The following is a 25350-nucleotide window of genomic DNA, read 5'->3' on the forward strand; positions in this document are numbered from 1 at the left end:
GATTTATAGTTAAAAAGATGGAGTTGAATTGGTATTTTTTTATCGTCATTTTTATCGTTATCGGGATAAATGCCAGAAATTATCATGATACATTTTTTAGTCCATACCGCCCATCCCTAATCTTCACCGGCATACTATCTGTTTAAAATGTGATTGTACACTTTTAAACACATCTCTTCCAATCTGGAATGGCCATATGCTCACACTCACTGTTTTTTTATTTAATGTTTTTCTAGGGAGGGAGGTTTTTTGATAACACACCCCTGCATGGATAAATCTACAAAGCTTATTGAGGGATCCACCAGCTCTCCCTTTCCTAATAAATGTGATAAATCTGTTGGGAAGACGTGAACGTGAGGCGCGTTACTGTTGGCATCACTGAGTTTACTCAGAAATGCAGCCAATACCTACAGTACCTCTCTTTTCAGAGGGCAAACGACAAACAGCAGCAAGAGCCTTTGAAAAACTAAAGAGAGAAAAGGCTTTGTGGAGCAGACAATTTCTCAGGCAATTAAAGAGGACTTTTGTTCCCGCTAAAACATCATTTTCAGTTTTATTTCAATGAATATTTGCTTACTTTTACAAAGCAGCGGTCTTCGTTCCTGCTATCGGCAAGAAAAAAACAGAAACAAAACAAACCAAACAAAAACTAGCTATAATTTTGAGATCCGTCAGTAAAGACGAAACAAGATCATTCTCACTTGCTGTTTTTTCCCCCTGATCTTAACACTTTACTCACATCACAATGTATATTGGTTCATTTTAGTGTGTAATGACCTTAAGGAGGAGAAATCAGGCAGTGATTGTAGTTATAACTTGATTCAAAAGTGATGATTGGCTGAGTCTCTGAGGAGCAAAGAGGACTTCCACTCCAAATTTGTGAGAAAACCTTTTAAATGTTCTTCATGGGTTTCAAACAAAGAACTCGTACTCGCAGTCATACCTGGGGACCGGGAAAACCCGGAGAAGATACCAGAGCTGTACAAGACCTGCTTTTTCACTCCCGGAAGGAAGAAGCTGACTCCATCCAGCTTTTATTGTTCAACTTCTGCACCAAGTCCAAGTCAACCGTCCACGAGTCACAATCCCTTAAAGTCCTTGAAATTAGAAGTCAAATTAGACTTGAGTTCCATAAGCATCCTAGTTTGTTATTTGCATATTTATTTGTGATACAGCCTCACAATCACGAGAAAGGATGATTTAATACTCAGAATTAAGAGCATTTTTATAAATTCATACGTGTGTAGTAGGGGTGGGACGATACGGGTAACTCACGATTCAATACTGTGGCGATATGTGGCCACGATAACGATAATATCACGATACACGATATCTACGATATTCGATATATTGTAAGAAACTTCATCAACGATATATCACGATATATGTGACTGAAAAAGAAAAAATACCCATAAAAAGGAAAATGTCTGTAGTTATGCATTTATTCAATGCCAAAACTTCATACAACGTACAAAGAAAGTGTATTTGGGCAAATTAAAGTGCATTAACATTAATAACATGTTTTATATAAACCAGGACAGTGCACTACTTTGTTTCTAATATTGAAAAGTCAGTAAGCAACTGGACAAATTGAAGTGCGTGAACAATAGTGCGGTGACAGCCGCGTAAATCCATTATGTGTGTTGTAATAAAATATCGATATTTGCCATCAGTTTATCGATTATTTATTGCGACAGAGAGCGCAACAATATATTATATTGCAATATCGATTTTTTTTCCGCACCACTAGTGTGTAGACACAATGACTACGTTTACATGCAGTCAAAATTCGGGTTATTGCTAATATTCCAGTTACTGAAACATTCGGAATATTCCGTATTCAAACAAACAGGGTTATCCCTGTTTACATGGTAATTAATCATTCGGGATATCTGGATCAAACCAGCGACGCACGGAGAACGTCATGACGCAATTCCCGTCATGTGTTTTGAATCCAAATTCAAAACAAATGCTGCTTTGCGCAACTTTTCGCTCACCTTCTTTTAAATCTCGCTATCCCCGTACTTTCTACCGTCTACAAATGCAGAAATGTTCATATCCTGCATTACATTTATGAAGTGATTAGTCTCCTCCTCACTCCAAAAGTGTGGCGTGGTCTTGCGTTTCTCCGTGTTTATAAGAACTTCCTGGACTCAAAAGACCAGGATTCCTTGCAAACAGAGCATGCGCAGAAAACAAATTCATGTTCCGTTTGATGGGGATATTCCGTTTGTCGTTTACATGACCAAATATTCGGGTTTTAAAAGGAGTAACCCAGGGGTCATATTCGGGTTTTTAAAAACCCGAATATGAGCAAATTCCGGTTATTCAAAGGGGTTATCGGTGTTTACATGGCCGTGCAAATTTGGGTTATTGCCAATATTCGGGTTTTAAAATGGTTATTGACTGCATGTAAACGCAGTCAATGTGAACTGTACTCTGTTTCCTGTTTGGTCTCATCCACGTTCCCTGGCTTTGCTGCAGTGAAGTGCACATTAAGATGAGAGGACCATGATTTTCTACTAAAGCGTCACCGGTGCCGCGGCTGCACACAAACACATGCACACAGTCGGGACGGAGAAGTCAGATAACGCGTTTAGGGAATAAGACGTGAGGCGTATCCAGCTCTCCTCCTCTCCTCCGGCATAAAATAATAAGTTCAGTCCATTATCTCTCAAAGTAATTGCTGTGTTTTTGTAATAGCCTTGTGCTCATTGTCCCTTAAATTGTGGATGACTGCTGTTCCTCCACATTAACGCTCCAATGAGAAGCCGATTGTGCTGCTGCTGGCTCGTCTTTGTCCGCAGATGATTTGAGCCTGTGTGTTTAAACATGTTAAGCTCCAGTCAGGCCGATCTCTGCACTTAGGAGGCTCACGTGGACGATGTGCTGACTGTTTCCCAGAGCGGGCGTCTGCTGCACGTGAGGCTGCTGCGGCATGTGTTTTCCCTTCAGATGGGAGACTGTTTCAGGTGTTTCTGTTCATATGCGGACAGAAAACCCCAAACTTTTAGCATTTTAGCGGTTAGAGAGCTAGTCAGACATAGAGTATTTTAGTTCAATCGATCAAAGTCCAGTCAGTCAAATTACAAGACAAAAGTTTTCAAATGCTGCAGGGAGTTAAATGTTTGCAATGTTTCCATGGATTTCAAAATAAAGGTGACAAAAAAGGGAATTTTCTTTGGCCTGGTTTGTTTTATGATTTTGGGAGCATTGCTTTATGTACGGAAGAGTATTAGGGCCAGGCAGGAGAAAAATAAAAATAATATTTTAGAGGAGGAAGATTGATTTTTCATTATGCACTTCGAGAAAAAAGTCGAAATGTCGAGAAAAAAGTCGAAATGTCGAGAAAAAAGTCGAATTATCGAGATTAATGTTGAAGTACAATTTCGAGAAAAATGTCGAAATGTTGAGAAAAAAAGTCAAAATTTCGTGAATAAAGTTGAAATGTTGAGAAAAAAGGCAAAATTTCAACTTTATTCTTGAAATTGTATTTCAACATTAATCTCAACATTTCGACTTTTTTCTCGACATTTTGACTTTTTTTTCAAAGTGCACAATAAAAGAAAATCTCCCCTCTCAAGTATTTTTTCTCCTGCATGGCCCTAATATTCTTCCGTATTTATGGGTAACATTACGCTTATTAACAAATATAAACTTCACAATTTCAAATTGAAAAGAAAAGCAATATTAACACGTTATACCATACTTTTTTTCCTCAATTTCTTTGTTTTATGACTATAAAGATTTGCCTTTTCTTGTGGTTTTGTGGGAAAGGACGACATCTGAAGGAATAAATTTGAAATCGGAAAAATTCTAATGAGGATATTTTATTGTGTTCTCATAAATGCTTCATCAGGTACACCTTGTTATGGCCTTTTAGACCCCTTTTGCGATTGAACTGCCTCCATTCTTCACGGCATGTATTCAACAAGGTTCTGGAAACTTTCTTTAGAGTCCTTGTGCATCACGCAGTGTTTTAAGCTGATTTGTGACTGGTGCCATTTTTATGTTCAAAACCTCGGTGTGAGATTATTAGAGGTTTGTGACACGTTGTGTTACACCTGAGGCAGCAGCCGTCAGAAGGAGGGGCCACCACAGTCACAAAGGGATTGACGTGATCAGCAACAGTAGAGAGATGGGATGTGCTTTTCAATTGATGCTCATTTGGGACTAAGAGGCCCAAAGTGTGCCACGGAAATATCCCTGACGCCATCACACCAGTAGCAACATTGATACTGGAACCACCTGAAAGAAGCTTTCAGGTTGTTTGCAGCAGAGATTGAGACTCATCAGTCAAAGTCAAGTTTTTTCTAACATTCTGTTGTCCACTTTTGGTGAGCTCATGTGAATCATTCCCTCAGAGGACAGGAGTGGCACCTTGCTGAAGCCCATCTGCTTCAAGGTTTGACAGGTTGTGTGTTCTATAAAGGGTCTGCATTGACGTCACTTTCCCACTGGACCAGCCCCCTTACTCACACTGAGTGGCAAAACATCAGCAAAAATGGCTACAACTTGTAGGGGAAACTGTGGAGAAGACGGGATAACAGCCGATTATCGGCTTAAATTAAAGGCATTTGGACTTGACAGTGACCGGAAACAGTTACCCCAAGAACCAGTGGTCCATGGACATTAATGTTTGGCCACGAATCCAGTTTCCTGATATTTATATGAACTTAATTTCTACGCCGGGGAAATACACGAAGCAAAGCTTGAAGGCTTACAAACGTCTTGACTTCAAGGCAGGATTTGTTGTAGAAATTAAAGTAATGAGGACACCGAACTGTATGATTTGACCGTTTAACGTTAGCTACCCAAAAATCCAACATTACCTGATACAAAATGGGAACCGTAAATCCACGTGTCGGTGCCTGGAATCCAGTTGTTTCTGCAAATTGCAGCGATCCATTTGTCTCTCTTTAGCTTATTTTTCGGCAGTCTGTAAAACGATAACTCCGATTTCTTGCTAAATCTATGAGTACAGTCGATCGCACAACAGCTCTTTCCCATTTTAGATGTTTTCCAGTTGCTCAAACTGAAAGTTTACGCTGCCACTCAGTCTTTCTGACACTCAGTCTTTCTGACACTCAGTCTTTCTGACACTCAGTCTTTCTGACACTCAGTCTTTCTGACACTCAGTCTTTCTGACACTCAGTCTTTCTGACACTCAGTCTTTCTGTCACTCAGTCTTTCTGTCACTCAGTCTTTCTGACACTCAGTCTTTCTGTCACTCAGTCTTTCTGACACTCAGTCTTTCTGACACTCAGTCTTTCTGACACTCAGTCTTTCTGACACTCAGTCTTTCTGACACTCAGTGGGCGGAACCCGCTGTGAAGTCGCATCCGTAACGTCATGCACATTCCCTCTATATGGTCGTCTGCAAACCTCGGTTTGGTCATTTCAGTTACTGTTGCCTTTCGATCATCTTGAACCCTAACAACATTTCCCCTTTGACCTCTTGCATCAACAAGGCATTTCCACACAGAGATCTGCTGTTCCTGTGACATTTTGTCTCTTTTAGACCCTGACAGATCATGACGGGAGACCTTGGTGGCCTACACACATCTCACCATTTCATCTGCAACCGGTCGGATTCAGGACAAACGTCAGCTGGCATTGGGTACTATTTGTTTGCCTCCTTCACCGCCTCATCCATCCGCGCGATCGACGGGGGGATAACTTCCAGCTGGTTATCATTAAGTCCCATTTAGCTAAAAAGGGAGCTAACTGGTAACGTAAACCTTCGCCTTTAGCCTGCCGGCAAAACGGCAAATAGATCTACTTAGTAAAAGAATGATTTCAGAGCCGTCTTCTTTTCCATTTTCAAAGAAAAATCTAAATCTTTGGGTGTAGATGCTGAAGCCGATTCAATCGATCGTTAGTCCAAAGTTGCAGCCATCTGTCTCCGCTCTGTTGTCATCGTGCTAAGCCCGCCCTGAGACTCTCTCTACAAGGATAGACTGATTTGATTGGCTCCCCTTGACTTTTGGGCGTAGCTAATGAGCTCCAACGGATGTCAACTAGACCTACCTGCAAAGCCAATTTAAATTAAAGCTGCAAGCAGCGATGAACTCGCACCCTTGTGCACGTTCAGGCGTGCTGCAGTGGAAGCGCTTGTATGACTTGCATGTAGATTCTTCAGGCCTGGACATTTAGCAGATGACACCACCCACGACTCTCTATATCAAACCATTCAAAAGTTATGGCAGAAAATAGGAACTATGAGATATCGACCAATTAGATGAAGGGGCGGGGCTAATTTGCACCAATTATGTTCAAGGACTCAAAACCGAGTCAGATGACACCACCCACGACTCTATGTCAAACCATTCAAAAGATATGGCAGAAAGTAGGAACTATAAAATATGGACCAATCAGATGAAGGGGGGGCACGCTTTTTGGCGTCTATCGTCGCCACAGTGACGCTTTTGACTGAGAAAAGTAATGCCCATCGTTGCAGGATCGAGACGCACATTTTGATGTATAACACACCTGGGTGCACATTACGGTTCGGGCCGCATTAACGATCGAAGAAATGGCATAAATTGCGCCAAAATTACACGATTAATTCAAAATGGCCGACTTCCTGTTCAGTTTCGGCCATGGTGCCAAGAGACTTTTCTTTAAGTTGCGACATGATACAGGTGTGTGCCGATTTCCGTGCATCAAAACCGAGGCAGAAACCGTATTGTGGGGCTTGAGGCACAAAGTTTTCTAGGGGGCGCTGTTGAGCTATTAGGTCACGACCATTAATGCAAACCATTAAATATCAAATTTTTCACCAGGCCTGGCTTGCGTGCAAAATTTGGTGACTTTTGGGGCAAAAAGGCCCTCATTTCATCGGAAAAATAAAAAAATAAAAAACAGGAAAGAAATTCCTACAGATACAATAGGGCCTTCGCACTGTCAGTGCTCGGGCCCTAATTAGTGAGCTGAACATCTAGATTTCTAGGAAAGTCACCGTAGTTGAGCAGCGTGTTCAACAACTCGATTTATTACATTTAAGAAAAATGCGTGACATCGTTCGCGGTAGAAACATAACATACAGCATATGTCCTTGAAGAGCCTCCAATGACACCGGTCTGCACGTGTCCTCCTCCAACAGGAAGGGCCATGTGCTACTTTTACCTTTCATCACTGACCTCCATATTCCTGAACAGCTGATCTCCTTCTGTTACGCTAACCCTCATCTAATGGGATCAATGCATTCTAACTGCCTCTTTTGTGATTGATAAAATCATTTAGGTGAGCAAAATGAATTACATTCACTCGGCCCCTGGTACCTCCTTCAGATTAGATATTGCTCTCAATCAAGGAGCAGATTTATTAAAATGGAATGTAATGAATAACTGACTGGTTTATCTTTGAGCTTAATGGTCTCCAGATAATCACTAGAAATAGCTAAACTAATGGGATTTACTTCCAAAAAAAGGGGGACAATGAATATTTCATAGTTTCAGCTCATAAAAGTGATAGAAAAAAAACACTTTTTGCTCACTTTGATGTTTTCTCCCACTGTGAAGGGACAGATAATTGAATTTTTCAAGGTAAAAGATGTGGAACACATCAAAATATCCTGGTTGTATTTTAAGATCACATTTTTTTTTTTTTAGCCTAGGATAGAACATGAATACTTTTGTTGCTCTTTTATTGAGGGATAAAAAAAAAAACATAACTTTTCACATTTTAAGATGTGTTTTTACTTGTTGATCCAGTTCAAAAATCACTGCTGAATTTTTATTTCTACTCAAACATTTAAAGCCAACAAGTCATAAATTGGCACTTAAAATGGTGTACTTAACTTTAACGGTACAGAATCTTCAATGAATACAAACATTAAAAAAATGAAAAAATAGAGTTGATAAACTTTGCAAGCTTGTTTTTCTTTCTTTTTTTTTAAATCTGAATAAGGATGTGTGTAATTGCTTTTTTGAACTCCACATCATTATATAACATATCAATAAGAGGGCGCCTGCTGCCTCATGCAGGAAGCCCTTGTTGACAACACCTTTATGAAAAGTGTTGTTTCACGGTTACATCATAATCAAAACACTGACAGACACTGCTTAATTATAGAGATCCATTAGCTCCATTTGCAGGATGAAAAGCCCTGTCACACCACAAAGCCCTGCAGTAAGTACAGCCATAAAAACACCTATTAAAAAGCATAATTGTTCATAGTCTGCATGAGTCAATATTAAGTGTGTTGGGTTGGACTGTATAAAAAATGTTGGCTCATTAATTACTGCACAGGAAGCTCTTGGATCCCCGCCATCCCACAATGCAGTTCTTCTTGCAGCTGGCTGCTGGACGCCGTGGTTTGATTTGCATCTTTATCAACAGACATTTCAGGCAGAGATGTGAGGATTTGTGGGGGAACATGTCAAAGCAGCATTTATCACAGCACTTATTCTTATTCTCATCTTCTGCAGCACACCATTTTCATTTTTAAAACTGAGCAGAGGATGTTTGATTACATCCTTACAAGGTGCAGTTTAGAAGTGGAATATCTTTGTTATATCTTTTAGTTTCTGAAAAAGAAAAGCTGAATGGACCCATGTTGTATCTGTCTGATGATATTCCGCTTTTGGATCCACGTGACCCTTTTCTACAAGTGGAGGATGACTGAGCTCGACTTAACCTTTTGTTTCTGGTACTTATTTATATATATTTCTAGGTAAATTACAGAACTGCAAAATATTTTCCATGAACCTGCAGAGCAACATGCCAAGTTAAACAATAGGGCTGCAACGATTCGTCGACGTTGTTGACAAAAATCGATAATCAAAATTGTCTACAATGAATTCCATTGTCGACAATTGTCGCCAGACGTGTTTTTCCAATCGAGTTAAGCGTCTCACTTCAATACGATCTCTGCCGAGAGTCGCGCATGCACGATAGCGTTTCATAAAACCTCAAAAGTTTGGGAGCATTTTAGCCTCGATACGGCGAATAAAAAGATGACTTGCAAGGTTTGCAAAGCAGACCTTGCTTTTCACGGCAGCACGTGGGTAATGCATTTGAAGAGAAAGCACGTCGGAGTGTTGAACGAAACGGACTGGGCTTGGTAAGATATTAAACCTATTTTAATTTGTTAAATTAATTCGTTTCATTTGTTAACTTTGTTTATTTCATGTTATTTATTAGTGTTATTTGAGCCACTCACAGCCTACTCTCGTGGCTATAACCTCAATCACATAATTGATGCGCGAAAGGCGAAAAAACTTGTGTGATGATGACAATGATTGATTTGCATCTAACTTTCAGTCAGGTGCCTATGAACTGTCAATTATCCATCAAGCTCCACAATGATCATGTTAACATTAAATCAGATAGATTTGTCTGGGACATTTCTCTTGCGGGACGGGAGAAAACACTAAATCAATGCATGTCTATTATTGTGCGTCGTGCGGGCATGAATTCATGAGTTTTGCGGGAGCAGGATGAAGAAAACAGTCCCGCTATATCAGGGCTCTAGTGCCATCTTTCTTGTGTTTATTATCATTTGCCACATAATTAAAGCAACCTCATACAACATTTTTTTTTAAATTACTAATTATCCAATTAGTCGACTAATCGTTTCAATAGTCGGTGACTAGTCGACTATTAAAATAGTCGTTAGTTGCAGCCCTATTAAACAATGACGAGCCTCCCACAGCGGCACGAGTGACATCAGGAATCACCTGGATGCTGTTTAGACCAGTTATCAGTTCATTACAATCTGAAACTTAGTAAACACTGAACGGCACAAATAGGCCTGTGTTGAAAAAAAAAAAAACGATTTTCCAATTCTAAATCGATTCTCATGTTAATTCCTAAAAATCGATTCGTATGTCTAAAGATCGATTTTTTTTTATAATTACTTTACAACTTTTGGTATTTTTTTGTTTATGCCAAAAAAGGATGTTTTGTTGGACACGAGTGCCATATTTTTGCCTTTAAATATGTTTAAAGCAATGAAAACATTAAAGTTTTCAGTTATAATTGCATAAATTGTCAATATTTCATTACTATGAACTTAACGTAGTCGTGGCAAAACTAACTTTGTAGTAGGTGCTGCTATAACTTTAGCTCCAACTCAAGTTCTAAGAAACTACTTTTAAACTTACTTTAAAAAGGTACTACTACTTTAGCTTAGTTAACATTTCTTCCTTAGTTTAAATCTTTCCCTTTAACTAAAGTTAAGTTGGACTGCACAGATTTCTAGGCAGAAAACATGTCCTGTGCTGTGTAGTTTAGTTTAACATTCACTTTAAGAGCATTTATCTTTTTATTAATAGTTTTTTGGCTGCTAATCTACCTCAGGTGTTACAATAACTTTATGACACTACCATCACCCTGACTAAAGCTCTCAATAATTGTTGGAAACTCCAAATCATTAAATCATCCTAGCAACCACAGTTTCTAAGCATTACTGGAGAAAGGAGGGTTTACTAAAAAAACTATTGAAAAACCAGTTTGATGGAGTCACAAATAGGAAATAAAGTAAAGACGTGCACTTTATCCACAGTTAATGACGATAGAGTGACTTACAGTCACTTCCAGCTGCAGAAAGGAGCCATTAGAAGAAAACTGCAAAGTGGACTTCATCAGCAAGGCGAGGCACACGTCCTGATGGCGGTAACTAAAGTACACTGGCATCGGAGCAGCATATGTGATGAAATTGTACACGATGGAAGAAAAAGGCCTTAGCAGCAGAATTCAAAAGGAGCACTGACAACTCAGTTTGTCAGATAAACCGATCAGGAGTAAATCAAAATAATTTAGAAGCTTTTCTGCTTCGAAAAAAACTGAAGTAGAACTCAAGTAGAAAGATGGATCTAGTTTATTTTTCAATTAACCTAATATTTTAAAAGTCACACAAAGGCGAGAAAAAAAAAAGATGCCAAAGTGTTTTGCTAAAACAATGAGTAAAGTGATGGTTAGCGTGAAATGAGCAACAAACAAGAAAAGACTTGAATAAAAAATGAAGATCTGTCGAAGAACAAATGGGCCCATCAATGGCGATGACCAACTCTTAAATGATAAGAAATCAAAACACTTGCAAGGTGCAAGAGGAGTCAGAACACTTTGGCTTCTATGAAGTAGTAATAGTAGTAGTAGTTTGTTTGGTCGATCAGTTTCACTTGATACAATACATTGCATTTCATTTCCTTTCGTAGGAAAGAAATAATAAAAAAAAGAAGTAAAAAAAAGAAGTAAGGAATAAACCGACTAAAAGGTGTAGGCTGAAGCCTAAGCTTATTGTGCCTACCCTTTTTAACTTTGTTACTTCATAGTTGATACTAATACAACAAGGACAAACAATCTACAACAACAAAAAACAGCAAAGTAAACACACATGCAAAACAAGAAGGAAGACAAACGTAAATATGACCGAAAAAAGTAAAAAACAAACAGAAGACGGATCTCAGAAAACAACTAACAGAGAAAGTAAATAATCAATGCTTAGAGGGAAAAAAAAAGACAATCTCTAGAAGAGTGTAAGCAAAAGGAAACCAAAGACCAATCATTACATTTTTTGGTATATAAATATTATTATTACAACAACTTATTATTGTAATCGTTTCATATAGTATGGAGCATTATATATATATATAGTTTTGTATCACACTAATGTTCTGTATCTTTCGATTATATTGGATTTATACATCGTTTTAAATGTATTTATTGAACTACAGTTTTTTTATTATTATTATATTATTTAGGCTGTTCCATATTTTAACTCCTGTAACCGATATGCATCTTTCTTTAGTATTTATCCCAGTTTTGGTTCTTTTATATATGGCAACAGTCAACAGGAGAAATGATGTCCGAAAAGTTCGGAAACACCGGGTTTTGGCACATGAAGCCGATACCACACATTAGAAAAACACGATGTCACAGTTGCTGCCAACCAGAGGACAATAAAACCAAGGCTCCTGGACATCTTGGACACGGAGAACTGGAAACTGGAGTTTTCAGTTGTTGAGGACCAGAGCTTCTTTGGAGATATAAATTCTGCAGTCAAAGACATTTTATTGAAGGAGGGATAAGCGCCATCTACAATGAGACCAAACCTGAAGTCCCAAAGGCGCTGAAGAAAACAGTCGGAGAGCCGCGACACGTAAAGCTACACATCCGTCATAGAGATTCATCCATGTGAGAGTGGCTCGTGATTTGGATTCAGTTTTCATTTTCTTTTATTTTTTATTAATTGGAATCTGCTGACTCCTGCATTTACTGAAACTCCATCCATCCATCCATCCATCCATCCATCCATCCATCCATCCATCCATCCATCCATCCATCCATCCATCCATCCATCCATCCATCATAGTACATCTCCAGCATTTGGTTTATTAATAAAAGATATTGGACGCAAATTCATTGTGAGAGATTATAATGTCACGAGTCGTCAGTGAGGAAAAAGAAAAATCATGTACAAGGAGAGAAAAACATGAAGAAAAATTAATACTCGTTTTATCTTCACATTGTAACCCCCGAATCACAATGGACAGAGTCCCAATGAATGCGCTAATTTAATTTTTAAATTGAATTTAAATGAAGAATAAAGTAATTGTGAATGTTAAATATGCCATCAAAGCTTAATGGGAAGGCAGTCGAGTGTGATGTAGAGCAGATAGGACTGGTGTGTGTGTGTGTGTGTGTGTGTGTGTGTGTGTGTGTGTGTGTGTGTGTGTGTGTGTGTGTGTGTGATGGGAAGAGAAAACAGGAAACAATAAGGAGGAAGAGTAACTGGGACGTGGGGAAAAAAGGCAGAAGGATGAAACGGTGAACAGAGGAAACAACGAGAGGTGGATCAGAGGAGGAAACAGGAGTCAAGACTGCGATATGAAGAGCTGAGAAGACAAAAACAAAAGTAGAGGAGGAAGGAATTGAGGTTTATGTTAAACAGATGGGCAGAAGAAGTGAGGACAGAAAAAGTTGGAGAGATGAGCTCATTCAGGAAGTAAAATCAAACATTTAATGATTTCAGGACAAAGGGGAAGTTACAAAGACATCACAGCTTTGCTTTTAAGGAGAGAAGAACAAGAAAAAGGTGGAAAATGACGTGATGACGAAGGATTCAATGAGAAGCGAAGAGGGGAAGATGGAGGGAGGTAAAGAAGGGAGTCCATATTCGGATGAAGCGCGGTGCTGTTTCACTCTGGTGCACAAAACAATCACACGCCGAGCACCTCTCTCTCCATCTATCTATCTATCTGGAAAATGAAAGAGTGAGTGGAGGAGGGAGAAAGGGAGGGGAAGCTTTTGGGTGATGGAGAGAAAGAATGGATTGTGATAGCTAAAAAAAATAAAATTAAAAAAAGCTGCTCACCCACACAGGTCAGAGAGGCGCAAACTCACCATCCAGAAAAAGGGTTTCAAACGTTCGACTAACACCAGCTGAGGACCACGTGCATGAACACATGAACACATGAGCCGAGCGATGAAACCCCGGCGAACGTTTGCTGCAATAACAGATCCTTCATTCAGCCATGACTTTTCATCCAATTACAAACCACAGAAATCTGACCAGCAGCACAAGGAAATGATCTGCTCGACTATCTGCCTCAGAAATGGAGAAGACGTCTCACATTTATTAGTCTTTGATGGCAAGATGTGCAGCTTTTACCTCATATATGCATTTAATTTCTAATCTAAAGTACTTTTTAATTGCAAATAAAGTGTTGAACGAACTCTTAATGATGTTAATGAGGAACTGTGACGAGTATCCGGATTTTGACATCCACTCTCAACGTTCATGTATATTTGTTTCCTGTGTCACTAATCTTGGAAAAAAAACTGGTGTCCATTTAAATTAGATTGTTTTTTTCCATTTAAATAGAGGTTAATAGAATAATTCAGGGAAAACAGTGGCAATCTGGAACCGACAACTTCAAACACCACGCAACACCATCTTTTGCAGGATGTTAAATTATGGTTTGTTTGTCATCTTGCAAGTCCAAGGCTGAATGCTCGTGTTTGTCAGAAATATAAAAACTTGTCATTCTATACAAGTTTCACCTGCAGTTTCACTATTTGCTGCAATAATGGTAATTATTACTCATTTATATTTAAACAATCTTGATCAAAATATTAAAGGTGGAGAAGGCAATTTCTTTTGACGCTCAGCCTGTCCTCTAACCCCCAGGCTCATCCAGCAAACGGCCGTAGGCGACCTGCCTACGTTGGGATGATCAGGACTTTCTTTACATTTCGGCTGACTGACCATTTGTAATGTGAAAAAGTAAAAAGATATGAACTGTCATTGTGCTTTTGTTTTTTATCCTTTTTTTTGAGGCTGTAGCTGCCTCAAATACAATACTTTTTTGACTTGGAAACAAGGGAAGAAGCAAAAACGCTGTATAATTGGCAGAAAGGGTGATGATTTTTCTTAAACCTGAGTTTGTTTTGTGATGTTTTTACATTTCCCCGGAACATATATCTAATTACTTATCGTATCAGGATGTAAAAATGATTTCAATATATAAAACAAACATATAAAACATGTGTTTTGAAATCAATCACCTACATAACCTTGAAATGCCTAATTTCAACGTTATGCTGATGACACTGTGATGTACTGCTCTGCATCAAATCAGGTTCTCTGTCCGTTACAAGCTTTTAATAATATCAAGCAAACTTTCTTTGATTTAGAGCTTGATCTAAAAAAAATCTAAATCTGATCTAAAAAAAATCAATAAGTCATCAAATGTAAAACCAAACAATGTTTGGTGATTGTTTTAAAAGTCAAACACTATTTTCTAAGTAAAAAAAACAACAAACTGTTTTCAAGAAAAGTAGAAGACTATTTTCATAGTTTCGAGAATTCTCGTCAGGAAAAATGTTTTTACTCGATGGACAAAGATTTTTTTTTGTACAATTGTGACTAGATTTATGGAATCTTGTGCTTATTTCTAGAATCAAACTAGGTGATATTCTCTTTTTTTTCATCACAACAAATCAGTTTGAAAAATGTAGTCGATGACCTTTTTTCCCTTCAATAGGAATCCTATCTGAAGCGAAAATAATAGATTACGATAGAAAAACAAGCTTATTATCATCTGTGAAGCTATTCTTTAAAACCTGTCCACACCCGTGCACATCTGCCATTAGTCTCTCACAGAGTCAAACTGGCTTATTTTCATCTGTAAGGCTACCATTATCAGTCTGTTCCCTGCATATCCTTCCAGAAAAAACACCACCGAGTTATAGTTTTCATTAAATTTAATTATTCCTTTCATCCATCTCCAAATCCCACACTGAACTGAGGAAGAAAAAGACATTTAAATATCCTGCTGCCTCTGCCTGGAATAAGTTACGACAAAACCCCTAAATCTGAAGGAAATGATACCACTAAAAAATTCTAACTCTTTTTAACATATTGGAAGCAAATTATCTGCATGTAAATGTTATGATTGCTCATTCTGCCCCCATGTGGCCTGCAATGACGGTAGAGATGAAATATTCAGAAGTCTATGGCCTGTAGCTTTCATCTTTTATATTTAAAATAATGTTTTTGAAATGTGTTATTGTATAGTGATGGTTCTAATGTGTTACAATTTATACATACATACATACATACATACATACATACATACATACATACATACATACATACATACATACATACATACATACATACATACATACATACATACATACATACATACATACATACATACATACATACATACATACATACATACATACATACATACATACATACATACATACATACATACACTATGAAATCTGAACCATTTGTTTTACTGTGGACAGTTTTAAAAGAAAAGCTGTTCCAATATTGATACCATTCTTAGATATATATAGTAATTATTTACATTTTTGCATCATCTGATATCTTATTCCTATGAACAGAATGCCAACTTTGATGGGTAAAATCCTGCATTTTGAGACGTCAGGAGGAGAAGTGGTGCCAAGTAGTTTGTTGGGTAGCGCTAGCTAGCTAGCATTAGGCAAGGCAAGTTTATTTGTATAGCGCATTTCATGTGTAAGGCATTTCAAAGTGCTTTACTAATACAAGGTGCAAAAGAAACATTAAAAGTACATTTACAAAGGAATTAAAACAATTAAATGGACGAATAAATGCAGGACATTAAAGTTCCAGCGCGGCAGCAAATGGAAACGTGTTTATTCTTGATTTGAAACAGCTGACGGCTTCAGCAGACCTGCAGTTTTCTGGGTTTTTACTAGAGCTCGGTATCATCACTGACCTCCCGATACGATACGATTCCGTTTTTTTTTTAAATCGATACTTGGATTTATGTATCGATAATCGTTCCTACACATGCATATCGATAAAATATCGATATATCGATATTTTTAACCCACCCCTAGTTTTTACTCTATATGTTTGGTTCTAGCTCCGGGATCAGAAAGTAGACCCGACCCTGCTGGCCTGAGCGGTCCGGCTGGTTTGTAACCAGCCAGAAGGTCCAAAGTGTAATTTGCCCTAAACCATTCGGTGCTTCATAAACGAACAGTACTATTTTTAGATACATTATTTGACAGTCAGTTAAAGATCTGAGGATTGGAGATGTATAATTCACTTTCTTGGTCTTAGTGAGGACTCGAACCAGCAGCAGCTGTCTGATGGACCTGTAAAGGACGGGGTTGCAGTCCTCCGGTGTGCTAAAGGCAAGGTTCTCTAAATCCTTCTGAGACATTGTTCCTTTAATCCTCACAACTATCCTAATGTTGCCATTGAAAATCCGGTCAGAGTCCACGACGGCTCCCAGATCTCTGGCTTGGTTGTTGGTTAGCATTATTGTGTTATTTCCAGCTAAAAATCCCATTAAGGAAAACTGCAGCATGCTAATTACTGTATGCAAAAGTGCACTTCCAGAGGTGGCACAAATGTTGCTAAAAATGGCACGAGCAACCTTGTTAAGCATTCAAGGAGCCTCCGTGTAAAAAGGTGCAAGTTTATTAAGTCAAAGGGGAAGATGGTCGTACCTTAGCAGCAAATGCAAACATTTAAATTTTCAGAAATAAGAGTATTTCCCAAAGAAATAACCAAGAGACCGAGAACAACGATGGACAAAAAGATCCGTTGTCCAAAACGATCATCATCCTCAGTGGCTGAAAATGCTGGATGTTCCTGCTCAGTGAACATCTGGAGCTGCTGTGGTCTCCCAGGTCTAAGACACATCTCAGAAACTGCTCTCTCTAAGAGCCGCGACACTCACACATCACATTTAACTTTCACTAAATTAATAAAAGTGCAGGCAATCAGATTTACAAAAGGACCTTTGGACACCAAACATGTTAAAATGGCTGACTTCATTTTATAGATTTGTGGATACACTTTAACTTAATATAATGTCTATTATTTTTATTTTATGTCAATTAAAACTATAGTTTTAATTTGTTCATAAAAAAAACTGTCTCATAAGAACAATACTCTAATGGTCAATTATTTGTCTTGTATTGGTCAATACCTAAAGGCATCGAAAAGAGAAAAAGGTATCAGAACATCTCTGTTTAAAATCCAGAGGTAAGCTGCAGATATGATAATTTTCTTCCCTCCTCTCTAACACTGTCGACTGTGAAACTCCCACTTGGCTCTGCACTCCGCAGTGCTGAGCCAGTCTTCGTTTCAATCCCTTGTTTAAACAAACATCCATGTTAAAGCTTTCTCCCGAAGCACTTTTCATCTCCTGTCTTTGAGTCTCCCGGTTTCCATCACTCTTTTTTTTTTTTTAAATCTCTTTTCCATCCTTCAGTCTCTCTTGCCTCTGGTCTCAGGAACACTCACAATGGCTATATATGTACTTGAGAACCGCTTCATGCGATATGAATCGTATAACCTGTATATTAAACTATGGACGGTGGAAGAAAGGAGTCAGGAGAGATTGGCACAGATCGCGTGTTTCAAATGCATCCGTTTCTTTCTGCAACTGCTGATGTAACGTTTGGATGAAACACAAAAAGAGATGTGAAAGAGGGATGGGGGATCAGAGGGGTGACCCGTTACACAATCAACACCAGCAGGACAAGCAGATAAAGGCATGAAGAACACTGGCATTTTCTGTTTCGCAAAGTATCAAGACGTTTAAAGGAGGACAAGCCCGATTATTGCGTCCTCAGCGGGAATATGAGCATTCTGGTGTTCGGATGTGTGTCAACGTACATTAAACATGAGGCCAGATTATTTTAACTCCTGGCAGATGGTTTTTCTGCAGCGTAAATAACGTCCAAAAATAGGGAAAAATACTCTGTGCCAGACACTTTCAAACTGTCTAATCAGCAGTCCTGCGGCTGTAACAAAGCCTGGATCCATCCCATCTCGTACGAACGGTTCAAGCTGATGGTGGCGGTCCAATGGTGTGGGAAATAGTTTCCTGGCACTCTGGAGGCCCTTTACTACCATCTGAGCATCGTTGCTGGCCATTACCCTCCCTTTATGAGCACAGTGCACCAACCTTCGTCACTAAGCTCGTATCACTTCAAACGTGACAAAAAGGTCACTGCTCTCAAATCACCCCCACAGGCACCAGCCAATCCAAAAGGTGTCGTTGATATGTGGTGGGACAGAGGATCAAATCCGCAGCTACAGCAAGACACTGTTGTGTCAGCATCTTGTTGACTTTAATCTATGAAGGATGAAGCCAGTACTAAAAGCAAGAGGCAGCCCAATGAGGTACCAGCCAGGCTTACCTAATGAACTCCCTGGTGAGTGGACAATAGAATAATTAATCTGCTGTTCATGCAATCAGTAAAGCTCTGCAGCAATCTACAGATACATGGCTTCACAAGACGGTGCACCAACGGTTAAAATGACAAATGTTCAACAGGTTCAATTACTGCAATAATTACTAAGATTAATAGTTCATTTTTCTTTGGCAACTCACATTAAAATGATGGCTTTCTTCGAGTCCCCCCCCCCCCCCCTTTGTCTGCATATATATTAATGGTTGATACAAAACCTAAAAGCCACACACACACACATATATATATATATATATATATATATATATATATATATATATATATACATACTGTATCTGCATCTTACAACAGAGGGTTTTTGTGTGTGTGTGCATGGGTGTGCATGAGTGTGTTTCCTTCACCAGGACGTGAAAGAGCAGGAAAGAAAGGAAAAGACAGTGATGGGTGCAGTTTGGTGAGTGTGTGGTGTGTTGTAGTGTGTTTGGGATGCACATAGGCCCAGTTTTAACACAGACACTTAAATTTACTCACAGGCCTAAACGCAGGGAGTTTAAAATCAACGTTTAAAGCAACATGAAGGAATGTTTTTTTTTTGTTTTTGCTTAAGTTGCCCCTTTTTTAAAACATGGAGGTCAAATCGTTTTTACAACTCCGACATTTACTCGAGTCCAGTCTCTTTCTCTGTCACTTTTTCATTCTTCATTACTTTCTTGAGTCTCTCTGTTGACGTCAACTGCAGCCCGGTGAATTATGTCGTCATTATTACCGATGCGTGACGATTATAGTTACAAGAGATGACCAGAATGTAAATGCAAAGTCGCTTTTGCTGATTTCTGCCGTAATTAGGAGCCGGGGACCAGACAAAACCGTCACCCATCATTTCTTCAAATGAAAATAAATTTGTGCTGCTCTAAACTATGACTAAAATGCTGTAGAAATCAACAAAGCTGCTGTGGATTCATAAGGGTTTGCAGAAATGACCAAAATGATAAATTTAAAAACTGAACAAAGGAAATGTTATCATTTTTATCTTACTGGGTCCCCCTAGAGGTGTGGAGGTGAAGTTGTTTTTCCAACACTCTCCGAGATCTAGTTTTGTTCTGTGTCCTTGGTTTCATTAGTTTCTCGAGTCTCTTGGTCCTCTGCCATGGTGTCGCCATGAAAACTGCTCCCTCAAAGTGATGGACTACTCACTTCCAGGAGATGATCAGAACAGGTTGGGTGGATGGATGACAGTCCATAAAAAATGATTTAATATCCCAATAAAAATGAAACTAGTATTTTCCAATAATAAAAAAACAAAACAATGAAAAAAAGAAAAGGAAAAAAAACAACCTCCTACATCTGAGGAGCTGATTTTTTCCCCATTAGTTGCTCATTTTCCTGCTCGAGGTTCATGTTTTGGAGCTGCAGTGTCCCATTTGCCACGAGTGTCTGCATATATGCGGCATCAGCGTAAACTTAGTGTTTAGTCTTGCATTTCAAGATGAAATTACTTTCCTTTGGGTGAACAGGGGAAACATTTGGAGTTAAAGTGGGGTGTGGGAGGTTTTTAATATAGCGGTGAAAAGCCTTTGGGGTCCGCCGGTGCGCGCAGGCGTACAAGCAGTACTGGAGTTGAGGGGGGGATGAGGGGGGATGGCATCCCCCCCTGAAATAAAAACGGTCCAAATCATCCCCCCCTGTAAAACTGCTACCCCCCCTTTCCATCCCATTTGTCATTTCATCAATAAATGTGCTATTACTGCTATTTAACATTTAGAGTCATCACCAGAAAAATAAACCCAGAAATATAACTTATTTGACAGTTTTCACCTGTTTCAAGTAAATTTTCACTTGAAATAAGTAGAAAAATCTGCCAGTGGGACAAGATTTATCTTCTCATTACAAGCAAAAAAATCTTGTTCCACTGGCAGATTTTTCTACTTATTTCAAGTGAAAATCTACTTGAAACAGGCTAAAATTGTTGTTTTTTCCAGTGATGAGTCTTGTTTTAAGTGTAATGAGATTTCTCTACTAAAATGAGACATTTTAACTAGAAATAAGACAAATATTCTTGTTAAGGTTTTGAGTTTTTGCAGTGATCCATTTTACTTATCCTGTGAAGGACAGAGTCATATTGATAAGTTCAGAAAACTGTTTTTTATTGTTGTTTTGATGTATTTGATGTAAGCCCAGTGGATATTTAAAGCTTACAGAAGGCTGCATTTAACTGCTGCTATGTCATTCCTGCAGTATTTCTGCAGGTGTTTTGGTCAGTGCTATTATTTGTAATATATTATATTAGTTGTAATCAGCACAAATTATCTTTCCCCATATGATAAAATCCACCATCCCCCCTGATTTTTTTTTACAACTCGAGTACTGCGTACAAGGGCCTGAATAAAACCACGGTGCACACACATATGCATGCACAAACATTCTGCAGCTCCATCCATCTCTCTCTCTCTCTTTGTTTTTTCCTCCCTTATGCGCGCTGGTACGCACAAGGCATGCGCATCCAAAAAGCAGCGCGGGGCCCCGCACCAAACTCCGCAGCGCTCCTCTCTCTCTCACGGACTCCCTCTGCACCCCCTCCGCTTCTCCAGCATTAGTCAATAGTCAGGATACATAAACCACCCACCAGCAGTCCCTACAGCAGCCTCTCCCTCTCCCTCTCACATAAAACCCCCAACATCTCCAGCAGAAGCATCACACCCCCACAATAAAAAAAGGGAGAAATAAACAAATTGAAACTGTAAAAGGTGGCGCATCAATGTGTTGTAGTTCAAGTTGTTAAGGTTTAATAGTTTTAGAGCATGCTGGGAGAGATGGAAGGAGCGTTTCTTATGAAAACACAACAATTCCAGATAAATTCAGCCTGTTTTTTTGGTTTAAATCGCACCTGAGACACTGAGAACCCCCGCAGCTGGGACAGATTAAGCTTAATCAACTTAATCACGCAGCCGTTTACAGGTGTGTAACCTTGGTGCAGGTCCTTACCTGGTTCGGGGAGCCTCCTCCTCCGTCTGTGCGCAGAATAAAAACAATAACCCGCTGCTCTCCTCCAGAAATGAGGAATTACTCCCTTCTCCGGGTCTCTCTCTCGCGTCTATGTGCGCGTATCTGTCCGTCTTTCTTTCTTGGTGTGTATGTTTTTTCCTCTCGCGGGATTTCCTCCTCCTCCTCTAGCTCTTGTTCCTCCGCGGGATCAGCTGGTCCTCCGCGGACGGAGGCGCAGCGGCTCGGGACGCGTCTGCCGGGGCTGTGGATGTGCGCGCCGCCTCCCTGCGCGACCCATGGCGGTGCTGGACCCGCTGCTGGCCCGAGGGAGGAGGAGAGGAATGGAGGGGTGAGGAGAGGAGAGGAGCTGGTACTACCTCGGGAAGCTGCAGCAGCCCTCAGAGCAACAGGTGATGGGAGATTATCAGTGAAATCCAGACGAGGAAACTGGCGCGGCTCCTGCTGCTGCTGCTGCTGCTGCTGCTGCTGCTCCGCACCGAGGCATCTCAGCTCAGTCTGTGGTTTGACAGACAGAATAACCTCCCTCTCTCTGTGTTTCTCTCTCTGTTCCTCTCTGTCTCTCTCTCTCCCTCATCTTTACCTCCCTCTCTCTTCTCTCTACCTCCCTCCCTCTCTCTACCAAATTCAAATTGGCTTTATTGGCATGAATGGTAACCATTGTTGCCGAAAGCATACATATAACAAACCACAATACAATAAATACATGAAATATTAAGACAATGACCGTATTTTCTGGACTATAAACCGCTACTTTTTTCATAGGTTTTCAACCATGCGGTATATACAAAGGTGCGGCTAATCTGTGGATTTTTCTTCCACCGCTCGGTGCGCTCTAACCGGAATTAGAATCAAAACTAAGACAAAATAAATGCAAAGAAGAATACGTTACTTCTTATTTAGCAGATAGAAGTAGGTAGAAGCCGATTTCAAACAAATAAATAGATAAATAAATACTGGTTATTTTCTCTTGGTTCTGTCCTGTTTTAATCAGCAAAGTTGCTGCCGTGTTAAAAGAAAGGATCTATTTAGGTACAAACATGTACATCATTTACAGTTCAAAATGGTTCTGTACATGTAGTAAATGTCTCATCTAACAACATAAATATCTGCGGCTTGCATATCTTTTTTTTGTAAATAGAGCGGATGCGGCTTGTATGCAGGTGCGGCTTTTATATCTTTTTTTTATTTTTATTTTTTTAAATAGAGCAGATGCGGCTTATATGCAGGTGCGGCTTATAGTCCAGAACCTACGGTACAATAAATATTTAACATAAAATAACTAACACATGCATGCATATATATATATATATATATATATATATATATATATATATATATATATATATATATATATATATATAATTATAGAACGATTTTACATTAATAGGCAGGGCTATAAGGAGACTGTGTTGTCATATTTGTGTTTCTCTCCATCTATGACATGCACTGATGTATTTAACTACTTCTAAAGCACTTTCCTTTTTTTCTCCAATTAAATGTTGGATTTTGTCCTGATCTGAGAGGGAATCAAAATCCTGGACTTGTTGTTTAATTTTAGGAAAGAACTTAGATCTAATGTATTTGTATTATTCACACTCTAACAGGAAGTGTTGTTCTGTCTCCAGCTGTCTGTATGGACAGAGCCGACACAGCCGGTCCTCTCTGGGCTGCCAGGTCTGCCTGTGTCGACCCGTCTCTATGGCCAAGCTGTGATCACTGAGTCTGTACATGTACATCTCTACCTCCACCTCCCCCTCTCTCTCTCTCTCTCTCTCTCCTGCACTGCATGATGGGAGTCTGAGGCTGCTTTCAGACCTGTGGCCCGTTTGTTTTGTTCCGATTCAGGGGCTAAATCGATACAGTTGTTTCGTTTTTTCGTTTGTGGGGTTTGTGTTCACAAGGCCACCGTCTGTAGCTGTTCAAAGCCGTTAACAAATGTCATGCGCGAACTGTTCTCTCATTGGTCAGAAATGAACGCGGAAGGAGTTTCCTCTTCCGTACCCCGGGAAAAACAACAAGCCCCTTTCACAGAGAGGGCGCAAAGCGCAGACCGCCGCCGGCTTTCCCGTTCATTTATGTGCTACTGGCGCAAGAGCGGACTGCTCTGCCGCTGAGCTCAGCGGCACCTGCCGCAGCGTTGAACATTTTTTTAATTTCACCGTGCCACGCTGTGACGACATCTCGGCACGTCCAATAAGGGAGAAGAGAGAAAGTTGTGTCCAATAGGAGAGAAGGTGGTGGAGGCTGCGCCGACTCTTCTCCTTGCGCCGCGGTAGCACATACACAAGGAATGGAGTTGTGTCGGTTGCTGTGTGGATTATGTTCTCGCTCTAAATAAAAAAAACACACCGCTCCAGATCTCGAATGGAAGCGAGCCGAGACCACCTCTCCTAGGCGATCTCGGCTCGCTTGTTTTGTGCTGCATCCGAGCGCGATTGCTGTGTTCATATATACCAAAAGAACCGATCTTTAGGGGGAAACGCTCCCTGTTCCGGAACAACTGCTCCAAACGGGACAGGTGTGAAAGCACCCTGAGTGTGTGAGTGGCTGTGGAGTGTGTGGAGTGTTGGACGGTGAAATGGTGTTTTCTTGACTTTTCAACTTTCCAGACTGTTCTTCGTGAGTAGGTAAGAGGAGTTTAATTCGTTTATTAGTGGATTTGGAACGTGAAACTTGTAAACGATCGTGTTTGAATGAGTATGGCGTTCCTTCCCTCCCTGGTGAGGGTTTGCCGTCTCCGTCTATCAGGCATGGTGTCAGGGTTGTGGCTGCTCAACAGTACACCGTTGAGCAGTTTCTCTTGGCTGTGAGAGAACAGGTCGGACATGAGAACATCACATACGGCTCTAGGATGAGTAAGGCCGTGGGGGCGTTTCTCTGTGAGGAGCGTCTGGTTCACGTGTTGGTCGAAAGGGGCATTGTGCTTGATGATCTGTACATAGCTGTTTCACCACTGTTTGTGCCGTCTGCACGGGTCACTGTGTCACGCGTCCCCCCTTTCATCCCCAATGAACTGCTAGAAAAAGAGCTGGTCCGCTTTGGAAAGTTCGCCAGCGGGTTTAAAACAGTTCGGCTTGGTTGTAAGGACGCCAAACTGCAGCATCTTTGCAGAGACAGGCGTTCATGTATCTGAATGATCCTGCTCAAAACTTTCTTTCAAAGTCAAGCATGAAAATGGTTTCTACACTGTGTATGCAAGCTCTGGCAGTCTGAAAGGTTTTGAGTGCAGTGATGTTAGTCACAAAAGCTCAGCATGCCCGCACAAGGAGTGGGCCGTGCAGCCTGAGACTGTGACAGAGGTGACCAGCGCCCCGCACTCTAGTACATTGAATGATGAAACCACGGCACAGGACAGTAGTGTGGTGAAGGACAAATGGTCTGATAATACAGAGAGACATGCAGAAGAGGTTGATGAAGGCAGTGAACAGGCAGAAGGAGGAAGGATTGACACTCGGGCAACAGAGGCTGAAAACCAAAGTGAAGCAGCTGATGAAACAAACACTGTGAATGAAGATGAGGAAATGTTGGAGGATGACTCCCTGACACAGTTTTCTGATACAGTGTCACAGGATGATCAACATTTATGTTCACTACAGGAGATCAATCATTTTCTGGACGAAACTTATGGCAGGCAGTCTGTTGAAATAACAGAATTTCCCCGACGTG

At 40.1% G+C, this 25350-nt stretch overlaps 1 protein-coding gene across 1 annotated transcript in view; it reads right to left on the minus strand.

The window, feature by feature from the left end:
• Window positions 1-22149, minus strand: part of trpc5a (transient receptor potential cation channel, subfamily C, member 5a) — a 260870-nt gene extending 238721 nt beyond the window's left edge. Inside the window, exon 1 of the mRNA XM_061709480.1 lies at window positions 21664-22149. The gene's annotated coding sequence lies outside the window, so the exon portion shown is untranslated. The remainder of the gene's footprint in view (window positions 1-21663) is intronic.
• Between the last annotated feature and the right edge of the window lie 3201 nt (window positions 22150-25350).

This window comes from Cololabis saira, chromosome 20 (assembly GCF_033807715.1).
Source record: "Cololabis saira isolate AMF1-May2022 chromosome 20, fColSai1.1, whole genome shotgun sequence".
Lineage (NCBI taxonomy): Eukaryota > Metazoa > Chordata > Actinopteri > Beloniformes > Belonidae > Cololabis > Cololabis saira.